Raw genomic sequence first — 11,403 nt, 5'->3', positions numbered from 1 at the left:
AGCGGTCAGCAGTGGTGCACGTCAACCCTATCTATTGTGGACCGATAGCGGTCCTTACAGAACAGCAGACTGTACCGCACTCAAGCCTATGTACCGTAGCACCCTATACCAAGTTACCAGTCCTTATAAGAACTTTTGTGGACCAAGCAGGTTGTGTATTAGTGTTTAGCAGACTGTACGTCAGTCCCTATACCGCTGAAGGACTGCTGCAGTATAGGGCAGCGGTCAGCAGTGGTGCACGTCAACCCTATCTATTGTGGACCGATAGCGGTCCTTACAGAACAGCAGACTGTACCGCACTCAAGCCTATGTACCGTAGCACCCTATACCAAGTTACCAGTCCTTATAAGAACTTTTGTGGAACAAGCAGGTTGTGTGTTAGTGATTAGCAGACTGTACGTCAGTCCCTATACCGCTGAAGGACTGCTGCAGTATAGGTGAGCGGTCAGCAGTGGTGCACGTCAACCCTATCTATTGTGGACCGATAGCGGTCCTTACAGAACAGCAGACTGTACCGCACTCAAGCCTATGTACCGTAGCACCCTATACCAAGTTACCAGTCCTTATAAGAACTTTTGTGGAACAAGCAGGTTGTGTGTTAGTGATTAGCAGACTGTACGTCAGTCCCTATACCGCTGAAGGACTGCTGCAGTATAGGTGAGCGGTCAGCAGTGGTGCACGTCAACCCTATCTATTGTGGACCGATAGCGGTCCTTACAGAACAGCAGACTGTACCGCACTCAAGCCTATGTACCGTAGCACCCTATACCAAGTTACCAGTCCTTATAAGAACTTTTGTGGACCAAGCAGGTTGTGTATTAGTGTTTAGCAGACTGTACGTCAGTCCCTATACCGCTGAAGGACTGCTGCAGTATAGGGCAGCGGTCAGCAGTGGTGCACGTCAACCCTATCTATTGTGGACCGATAGCGGTCCTTACAGAACAGCAGACTGTACCGCACTCAAGCCTATGTACCGTAGCACCCTATACCAAGTTACCAGTCCTTATAAGAACTGTTGTGGAACAAGCAGGTTGTGTGTTAGTGATTAGCAGACTGTACGTCAGTCCCTATACCGCTGAAGGACTGCTGCAGTATAGGTGAGCGGTCAGCAGTGGTGCACGTCAACCCTATCTATTGTGGACCGATAGCGGTCCTTACAGAACAGCAGACTGTACCGCACTCAAGCCTATGTACCGTAGCACCCTATACCAAGTTACCAGTCCTTATAAGAACTTTTGTGGACCAAGCAGGTTGTGTATTAGTGTTTAGCAGACTGTACGTCAGTCCCTATACCGCTGAAGGACTGCTGCAGTATAGGGCAGCGGTCAGCAGTGGTGCACGTCAACCCTATCTATTGTGGACCGATAGCGGTCCTTACAGAACAGCAGACTGTACCGCACTCAAGCCTATGTACCGTAGCACCCTATACCAAGTTACCAGTCCTTATAAGAACTTTTGTGGACCAAGCAGGTTGTGTATTAGTGTTTAGCAGACTGTACGTCAGTCCCTATACCGCTGAAGGACTGCTGCAGTATAGGGCAGCGGTCAGCAGTGGTGCACGTCAACCCTATCTATTGTGGACCGATAGCGGTCCTTACAGAACAGCAGACTGTACCGCACTCAAGCCTATGTACCGTAGCACCCTATACCAAGTTACCAGTCCTTATAAGAACTTTTGTGGAACAAGTGAGTTGTGAATGTTTAGCAGACTGCAGCAGAAGGGCAGCAGTCAAGTATAATATCCTTTCTATATTTGGAAGAAAGAATATTATACATGTACAAGCCTATTACTGTACCACTGATACCAGTCCTGAAAAGAACCTTTGTGGAACTAATAATAACAGCAAGTCTTTAAAATTACCCTCACTGCCTGACAACACTGCTTCCTTCCTGTCCCTATACAAATTGGCAAAAAAAGAGAACGATTAGTGGTTACTGGAACAGCTCTTTTGTGGACCTTGATAGTAACAGCTAATGATGATGATGATGATGATGATGATGAAAGACTAATCTGGCTGTCCCTGTAGCATACACCGTCCTTTCCCTTTCTCTAAACTAACAAAAGACACTCAGGCTGCTGCAAGAATCAGCAGCACAGCAAACCTATCAACACCTAACACCTATACCAGTCCTGAAAAGAACTTTTGTGTACCAAATAGCTAGTGGTTTATCTCTCCCTACTCCACACAGGAACCTGTCCCTATCTTAACAGAAGAAAGAATGTAAAATGGCCACCGGATCGGGTGTATTTATAGGTTAGGGGGAATGTACAAGTGTCCATGTGCTGTCATGTCTCAATTGGCTGTCCTGTATCACATGATAAACGTGTCACCAAAGGTTAAAGTTCTTGTATACATTAAACACGTAAGTCCGCCGCGGCGAACGACGGAAAAAGGCGTTCGAACGTGCGGACCGCGAATGTCGGAAATTCGCCGCGAAACGACCGCCGGGCGAACCGTTCGGCCATCACTAGTGTTTACCCATTCCTTCCTCCATAATTATCCCTCTCACAGGTGACAATCAGTGACATTCTACCTTCCCGTTCATTCATTAACAGTTATATAACCAAAGTATTCCTAATAATATTTATACACAGAGTTTGTCCTCATCACTCACACCCCCCCCTCATATTACCCCTATATCTATACCCCACCCCTTGCAGAGACTTCATACACAGTGCTCCATATAATCATTGACATAAATTCAAAGGTGAGATAATTCTATTTATACACATTATCCTGTCTTCTTTTCCCCCAACTTTCTATTTGGCCCTTGCCCCATACCTTTTCCCTCGCTTGGTACTTCTCCCTCGCTCCCCCCCCCCCCATACCTGTGATAATACTTTACGTAAGCTTTATACAGAGTGTAATTCACCGTGTAGTACACAATAATCCATAATACCTTATCCCCCCTCCCTACGTGTTTAATATGTTATCTCCACTTGTTCAACCCCCTCCCCAAAAAAAAAAAAAAAAAAAAAAAAGACAAAAAAAACGGAGGGACGCCCCCACCCCCATCCCCTTCCCAACACTTAGTGCTAAAAAAAGAAAAAAAAATTACACTGCAACACTAGCAGCCACTAAAGAGACTCCCTATGTTCCTCGAGCCAGTTCGTGGCCTCCAAAGGGGAGCTGAAAAAGAAAGTTGAGCCCAGAGCAGTTACGCGAAGTCGGGCCGGATACAATAAAGCGTAAGCTATCTTGTGCTTTTGCAAATTACGTTTAACAAGTAAAAACTCCGCTCTCCGTTTCTGTAAGTCTGCCGAAAAATCTGGGTAGAATGACACTCTAATCCCTCTGTGGAAGATGTCTCCCAGTCCCCTAACTCTCCGCATCAAAGTTATACGATCATTGTAGTTGATAAACTTCAATATCATTGGCCTGCAGCGTCCTTCTGCTAGATGTGACCGAGCAGGGACTCTGTAGGCTTTTTCAATGCAGGACAGTGAGGAGAAGGAGACATCCCCCAGTAATTCCCTGAACCAGGTCTCCAAAAAGGCTACAGGGTTAGGACCCTCACTTCCCTCAGGGAGGCCAATTAATCGCACATTGTTCATGCGGCTCTTATTGTCCATATCGTCAATTTTAGAAGCTTGTGCGGCAGTTTATTTCTGAAGCATAGCAATTTCTCTCTGTAGGGGGGATAGGTCATCCTCCACTGTACTTAATCTTTCTTCTAGTGCCTTTGTTCTGTCAATGGTATTGCTTAGTAATTGGCTCATGGCATGCAGTTCGTTTTGGATGTTTCTTAGTTGGCTATCCAAGCCAGAGATAGAAGCTTTACACTCGTTAATCGCCAGCAGAATCTCTCGTAGGGTAGGTTCACCACCCCCTGCAGATTTTTGAGACATCTTATTTTCATCTTGGGATGGCTCGCTCACCCCCCCCCCCAAGAGGTATAGTACCGGAATCGGCTGCCAGGCAACCCGCACTTCTCCTGTCTCCCAGCGTCCCCTGGGTTTTTTGCTGGCCAGATAAGGGGTGCTGTGTCTTCCTGCCTGGAGAAGCCGCATGTGCAAAGCGCTCAAGTTTTGAAGCCGCTGAAGCTTGGCTTAATTTTTCCTTGGCTGCACGTGTTTTTTGGTTCCCCTCCCCCTGCGACATGTCCTCCGCAGCTCTTTTACTAAGCATAGTGATATTCAAAAAAAAAGAAAAAAAAAAAAGAAAGGAGGGAAAAGGCAGTAGACCAATGGAGACCAGTATTATTATAACATAGATAGGAGCTAATTTTAGGCGGGGGGGAGCCGCTGTCAGCTAGTAAGTGCCTGGTCAAGAGGGATTTGTATCAAAGTCTCACATACCAAGAGCCTACATCAGTTATCTTATAGGGCTAAGCACTTGCCAGCTAGCGGCTCCAAAAGAAGAGCAAAAAAGCAAAAGGCAAAAGGCAAAAGGTAAATGCAGGCCCTCCAACCATGCAGGGGTCGCCCATATACAGCTATGCTAGCAAATATTAACAAGCTTGCAAGTCCCATCCAGTTCACTTGCTGGCCGACTGCCAGCTATCCTAAGCTATTTACCAAAGCCAATATACCTTGGTGTACCTTGTAGTGCCTCAAGCCTCTGGGGGAAGGGTTACCGCTGGGCGAGCCCTGATGGTCCACTCAGCCGGGTCTCGTCGGCGAATCTGTCTTAGTACAGGCTGGTCTCGGAGCCTCTTCCATACGATCCCCCGCAGCGCTGAGAGGGAGACGTTCGGCTCTCGGAATCACCTGAGAAGGAGACGCTCGGCTCCCGGAGTCACGTGGGCGCACGAACCTCCACGAGGTCTGTCTCGGCGGCTCTCGGCAATTTCCGATAGTCTCCGGCGAACGAGGGGTAGGCGGAGATGTTTAAGGAAGCTCCGATCTCAGAGCGCAGTCCTGTCGGGGAACGGAGGCGCACATTCTTCGGGACTCAAGGAGTAGGCAGGGAGCCCGGGCATCACTCAAGCTCACTCACTCGCTCACTCCCACCTCCATCCGGCCACACCCCCCTCGCATCCTCCCAGTAATGGTTAGCACTCTGGACTTTGAATCCAACGATCCGAGTTTGAATCTCAGTGCGACCTTCTTTAGAGTCTCATTGCAGATTTCATCTTGGAATTTCAATTTGTGTTTTACGGCCACAAAGGCCAATGACAGCAGAAGTTGTTGCTAATGTGGCTAGTTGTGAAAATTGTGAGCGTAGCCAGCTGCCCAGGTCCAGCCAATTGCCAAAGCATACTGATGACACAGAGAGCTGTATTTAAAAAGAATATCTGAAACCCTAAGTACTTTTACCAGGAGCAGGAGGAAGAAGCTAAGTTGTCTTTGTTGCTCAGATTTAGCAGTACATGACAATTAGGGAAATTTATCTTATAGCCATTCCTCTCAACACCATCTTTGTCAAAGTTTTCTGTCCAATGACAAGTTTTCAAGTTCAGAGGACATGGATGCTTCACACCACCTGTGGAATTTAACACTGGTGTATCTATTTCTCCTAGTTTCTTGCATCTTCAAAGTTCACAACAGGCCTCATCTCTGCTCCTCCACAGTGATTGCCAGCATCCCATTTTAGCCCCAAATGCCTTGATTTCCTGTTCTCCCATTACTCACTCCAGAAACTCCAATTATGCTTGCACCATCTCTGGACCTCCTCCATCATAAACAGTTCCTGAACTCTTGTCCTGTAGTTAAAGGGATAGGGGGCTTAACCTATGGACATATGTATACAGCAAAATAGAGAGCAGCTGAGCACGCCCAAGGGTTCCATAGTGTAATGGTTAGCACTCTGGACTTTGAATAAAGTGATCCGAGTACAAATCTCCATGAGACCTTCTTTAGAGGCTCATTGCAGATTTCATCTTGGAATTTCAATTTGTGTCTTACGGCTACAAAGGCCAATGACAGCAGAAGTTGTTGCTAATGTGGCTGGTTGTGAAAATAGTGAGTGTAGCCAGCTGCCCAGGTCCAGCCGATTGCCAAGGCCTACTGATGACACAGAGAGCTGTATTTAAAGAGAATATCTGCAACCCTAAGTACTTTTACCAGGAGCAAGATGCTAAGTTGTCTTTGTTGCTCAGATTTAGCAGAACATGACAATTAGGGAAATTCATCTTCTAGCCATTCCTCTCAACTCCATCTTTATTCAAAGTTTTCTGTCCAAAGACAAGTTTTCAAGTTCAGAGGATATGGATGCTTCACGCCACCTGTGGAATTTAACACTGGTGTATCTATTTCTCCCAGTTTCTTGCATCTTCAAAGTTCTCAACAGGCCTCATCTCTACTCTTCCACAGTGATTGCCAGCATCCCATTTTGGCCCCAAAGGCCTTGATTTCCTGTTCTCCCATTACTCACTCCAGAAACTCCAATTATGCTTGCACCATCTCTGGACCTCCTCCATCATAAACAGTTCCTGAACTCTTGTCCTGCAAAGAATACATCTGCGGGCCAGCAGTTTTGAAAGGCGTAGGCCAGCGAGCCCAGTGTGCTAATCACAGATCATTTGTTCTCTCCTAAAGCCCACCACCAGGCAAACTTGCAGCAGATACATTAGTTTTGCCTTGGGGAGGTCCTTTTGACCTTTTCTCTCCCCCTGGTATGCAACATGTTCTGGAGTTGGTCTCAGGTTAAGTTCTTTTAAGATTCAATTTTAATGGAGTTAAAGGGATAGGGGGCTTAACCTACGGACATATGTATACAGCAAAATAGAGAGCGGTTGAGCATGCCCAAGGATTCCATGGTGTAATGGTTAGCACTCTGGACTTTGAGTCCAGTGATCTGAGTTCAAATCTTGGTGGGACCTTCATCAGAGTCTCATTGCAGATTTCATCTTGGAATTTCAATTTGTTTCTTACGGCCACAAAGGCCAGTGACAGCAGAAGTTGTTGCTAACGTGGCTGGTTGTGAAAATAGTGAGCGTAGCCAGCCACCCAGATGTGCTAATCACAGATGATTTGTTATCTCCTAAAGGCCACTACCAGGCAAACCTGCAGCAGATACATTAGTTTTGACTTGGAGAGGTCTTTTTGACCTTTTCTCTCCCCCTGGTATGCAACATGTTCTGGAGTTGGTCTAAGGTTAAGTTCTTTTAAGATTCAAATGTAATGGAGTTAAAGGGATAGGGGGCTTAACCTACGGCCATATGTATCCTGCGCTTTGAATCCAGCGATCCGAGTTCGAATCTCGGTGGGACCTTCCTTAGAGGCTCATTGCAGATTTCGTCTTGGAATTTCAATTTGTGTCTTACGGCCGGTGACAGCAGAAGTTGTTGCTAACGTGGCTGGTTGTGAAAATAGTGAGCGTAGCCAGCCACCCAGATGTGCTAATCACAGATCATTTGTTATCTCCTAAAGGCCACTACCAGGCAAACCTGCAGCAGATACATTAGCTTTGACTTGGAGAGGTCTTTTTGACCTTTTCTCTATGCAACATGTTCTGGAGTTGGTCTCAGGTTAAGTTCTTTTAAGATTCAAATGTAATGGAGTTAAAGGGATAGGGGGCTTAACCTACGGACATATGTATCCAGCAAAATAGAGAGCAGTTGAGCATGCCCCAAGGGTTCTATGGTGTAATGGTTAGTACTCTGCACTTTGAATCCAGCGATCAGAGTTCGAATCGTGGTGGGACCTTCTTTAGAGGCTCATTGCAGATTTCATCTTGGAATTTCAATTTGTGTTTTACGGCCACAAAGGCCAATGACAGCAGAAGTTGTTGCTAATGTGGCTAGTTGTGAAAATTGTGAGCGTAGCCAGCTGCCCAGGTCCAGCCAATTGCCAAAGCATACTGATGACACAGAGAGCTGTATTTAAAGAGAATATCTGCAACCCTAAGTACTTTTACCAGGAACAGGAGGAAGAAGCTAAGTTGTCTTTTTTGCTCAGATTTAGCAAAACATGACAATTAGGGAAATTCATCTTATAGCCATTCCTCTCAACTCCATCTTTGTCAAAGTTTTCTGTCCAAAGACAAGTTTTCAAGTTCAGAGGATATGGATGCTTCACGCCACCTGTGGAATTTAACACTGGTGTATCTATTTCTCCCAGTTTCTCGCATCTTCAAAGTTCTCAACAGGCCTCATCTCTACTCTTCCACAGTGATTGCCAGCATCCCATTTTGGCCCCAAAGGCCTTGATTTCCTGTTCTCCCATTACTCACTCCAGAAACTCCAATTATGCTTGCACCATCTCTGGACCTCCTCCATCATAAACAGTTCCTGAACTCTTGTCCTGCAAAGAATACATCTGCGGGCCAGCAGTTTTGAAAGGCGTAGGCCAGCGAGCCCAGTGTGCTAATCACAGATCATTTGTTCTCTCCTAAAGCCCACCACCAGGCAAACTTGCAGCAGATACATTAGTTTTGCCTTGGAGAGGTCTTTTTGACCTTTTCACTCCCCGTGGTATGCAACATGTTCTGGAGTTGGTCTCAGGTTAAGTTCTTTTAAGATTCAATTTTAATGGAGTTAAAGGGATAGGGGGCTTAACCTACGGACATATGTATACAGCAAAATAGAGAGCAGTTGAGCATGCCCCAAGGTTTCCATGGTGTAATGGTTAGCACTCTGGACTTTGAATCCAGCGATCCGAGTTCGAATAACGGTGGGACCTTCTTTAGAGGCTCATTGCAGATTTCATCTTGGAATTTCAATTTGTGTCTTACGGCCACAAAGGCCAATGACAGCAGAAGTTGTTGCTAATGTGGCTAGTTGTGAAAATTGTGAGCGTAGCCAGCTGCCCAGGTCCAGCCAATTGCCAAAGCATACTGATGACACAGAGAGCTGTATTTAAAGAGAATATCTGCAACCCTAAGTACTTTTACCAGGAACAGGAGGAAGAAGCTAAGTTGTCTTTTTTGCTCAGATTTAGCAAAACATGACAATTAGGGAAATTCATCTTATAGCCATTCCTCTCAACTCCATCTTTGTCAAAGTTTTCTGTCCAAAGACAAGTTTTCAAGTTCAGAGGATATGGATGCTTCACGCCACCTGTGGAATTTAACACTGGTGTATCTATTTCTCCCAGTTTCTCGCATCTTCAAAGTTCTCAACAGGCCTCATCTCTACTCTTCCACAGTGATTGCCAGCATCCCATTTTGGCCCCAAAGGCCTTGATTTCCTGTTCTCCCATTACTCACTCCAGAAACTCCAATTATGCTTGCACCATCTCTGGACCTCCTCCATCATAAACAGTTCCTGAACTCTTGTCCTGCAAAGAATACATCTGCGGGCCAGCAGTTTTGAAAGGCGTAGGCCAGCGAGCCCAGTGTGCTAATCACAGATCATTTGTTCTCTCCTAAAGCCCACCACCAGGCAAACTTGCAGCAGATACATTAGTTTTGCCTTGGAGAGGTCTTTTTGACCTTTTCTCTCCCCCTGGTATGCAACATGTTCTGGAGTTGGTATCAGGTTAAGTTCTTTTAAGATTCAATTTTAATGGAGTTAAAGGGATAGGGGGCTTAACCTATGGACATATGTATCCAGCAAAATAGAGAGCAGTCGAGCAACCCACAAGGGCTCCATGGTGTAATGGTTAGCACTCTGGACTTTGAATCCAACGATCCGAGTTTGAATCTCAGTGCGACCTTCTTTAGAGGCTCATTGCAGATTTCATCTTGGAATTTCAATTTGTGTCTTACGGCCACAAAGGCCAATGACAGCAGAAGTTGTTGCTAATGTGGCTAGTTGTGAAAATTGTGAGCGTAGCCAGCTGCCCAGGTCCAGCCAATTGCCAAAGCATACTGATGACACAGAGAGCTGTATTTAAAGAGAATATCTGCAACCCTAAGTACTTTAACCAGGAACAGGAGGAAGAAGCTAAGTTGTCTTTTTTGCTCAGATTTAGCAAAACATGACAACTAGGGAAATTCATCTTATAGCCATTCCTCTCAACTCCATCTTTGTCAAAGTTTTCTGTCCAAAGACAAGTTTTCAAGTTCAGAGGATATGGATGCTTCACGCCACCTGTGGAATTTAACACTGGTGTAACTATTTCTCCCTGTTTCTTGCATCTTCAAAGTTCTCAACAGGCCTCATCTCTACTCTTCCACAATGATTGCCAGCATCCCATTTTGGCCCCAAAGGCCTTGATTTCCTGTTCTCCCATTACTCACTCCAGAAACTCCAATTATGCTTGCACCATCTCTGGACCTCCTCCATCATAAACAGTTCCTGAACTCTTGTCCTGCAAAGAATACATCTGCGGGCCAGCAGTTTTGAAAGGCGTAGGCCAGCGAGCCCAGTGTGCTAATCACAGATCATTTGTTCTCTCCTAAAGCCCACCACCAGGCAAACTTGCAGCAGGTACATTAGTTTTGCCTTGGAGAGGTCTTTTTGACCTTTTCACTCCCCGTGGTATGCAACATGTTCTGGAGTTGGTCTCAGGTTAAGTTCTTTTAAGATTCAATTTTAATGGAGTTAAAGGGATAGGGGGCTTAACCTACGGACATATGTATACAGCAAAATAGAGAGCAGTTGAGCATGTCAAAGGGTTCCATGGTGTAATGGTTAGCACTCTGCACTTTGAATCCAGCGATCCGAGTTCGAATCTCGGTGGGACCTTCCTTAGAGGCTCATTGCAGATTTCGTCTTGGAATTTCAATTTGTGTCTTACGGCCGGTGACAGCAGAAGTTGTTGCTAACGTGGCTGGTTGTGAAAATAGTGAGCGTAGCCAGCGAGCCCGGATGTGCTAATCACAGATAATTTGTTATCTCCTAAAGGCCACTACCAGGCAAACCTGCAGCAGATACATTAGTTTTGACTTGGAGAGGTCTTTTTGACCTTTTCTCTCCCCCTGGTATGCAACATGTTCTGGAGTTGGTCTCAGGTTAAGTTCTTTTAAGATTCAAATGTAATGGAGTTAAAGGGATAGGGGGCTTAACCTACGGACATATGTATCCAGCAAAATAGAGAGCAGTTGAGCCTGCCCCAAGGTTTCCATGGTGTAATGGTTAGCACTCTGGTCTTTGAATCCAGCGATCCGAGTTCGAATCTCAGTGGGACCTTCTTTAGAGGCTCATTGCAGATTTCATCTTGGAATTTCAATTTGTGTCTTACGGCCACAAAGGCCAATGACAGCAGAAGTTGTTGCTAATGTGGCTAGTTGTGAAAATTGTGAGCGTAGCCAGCTGCCAAGGTCCAGCCAATTGCCAAAGCATACTGATGACGCAGAGAGCTGTATTTAAAGAGAATATCTGCAACCCTAAGTACTTTTACCAGGAACAGGAGGAAGAAGCTAAGTTGTCTTTTTTGCTCAGATTTAGCAAAACATGATAATTAGGGAAATTCATCTTATAGCCATTCCTCTCAACTCCATCTTTGTCAAAGTTTTCTGTCCAAAGACAAGTTTTCAAGTTCAGAGGATATGGATGCTTCACGCCACCTGTGGAATTTAACACTGGTGTATCTATTTCTCCCAGTTTCTTGCATCTTCAAAGTTCTCAACAGGC

Source organism: Lithobates pipiens, unplaced genomic scaffold (assembly GCF_037356315.1).
Source record: "Lithobates pipiens isolate NorthernLeopardFrog02 unplaced genomic scaffold, aLitPip1_a1.2 Scaffold_18, whole genome shotgun sequence".
Lineage (NCBI taxonomy): Eukaryota > Metazoa > Chordata > Amphibia > Anura > Ranidae > Lithobates > Lithobates pipiens.
The sequence above is the reverse complement of the archived record's forward strand: the minus strand, read 5'-3'. Positions refer to the sequence as shown.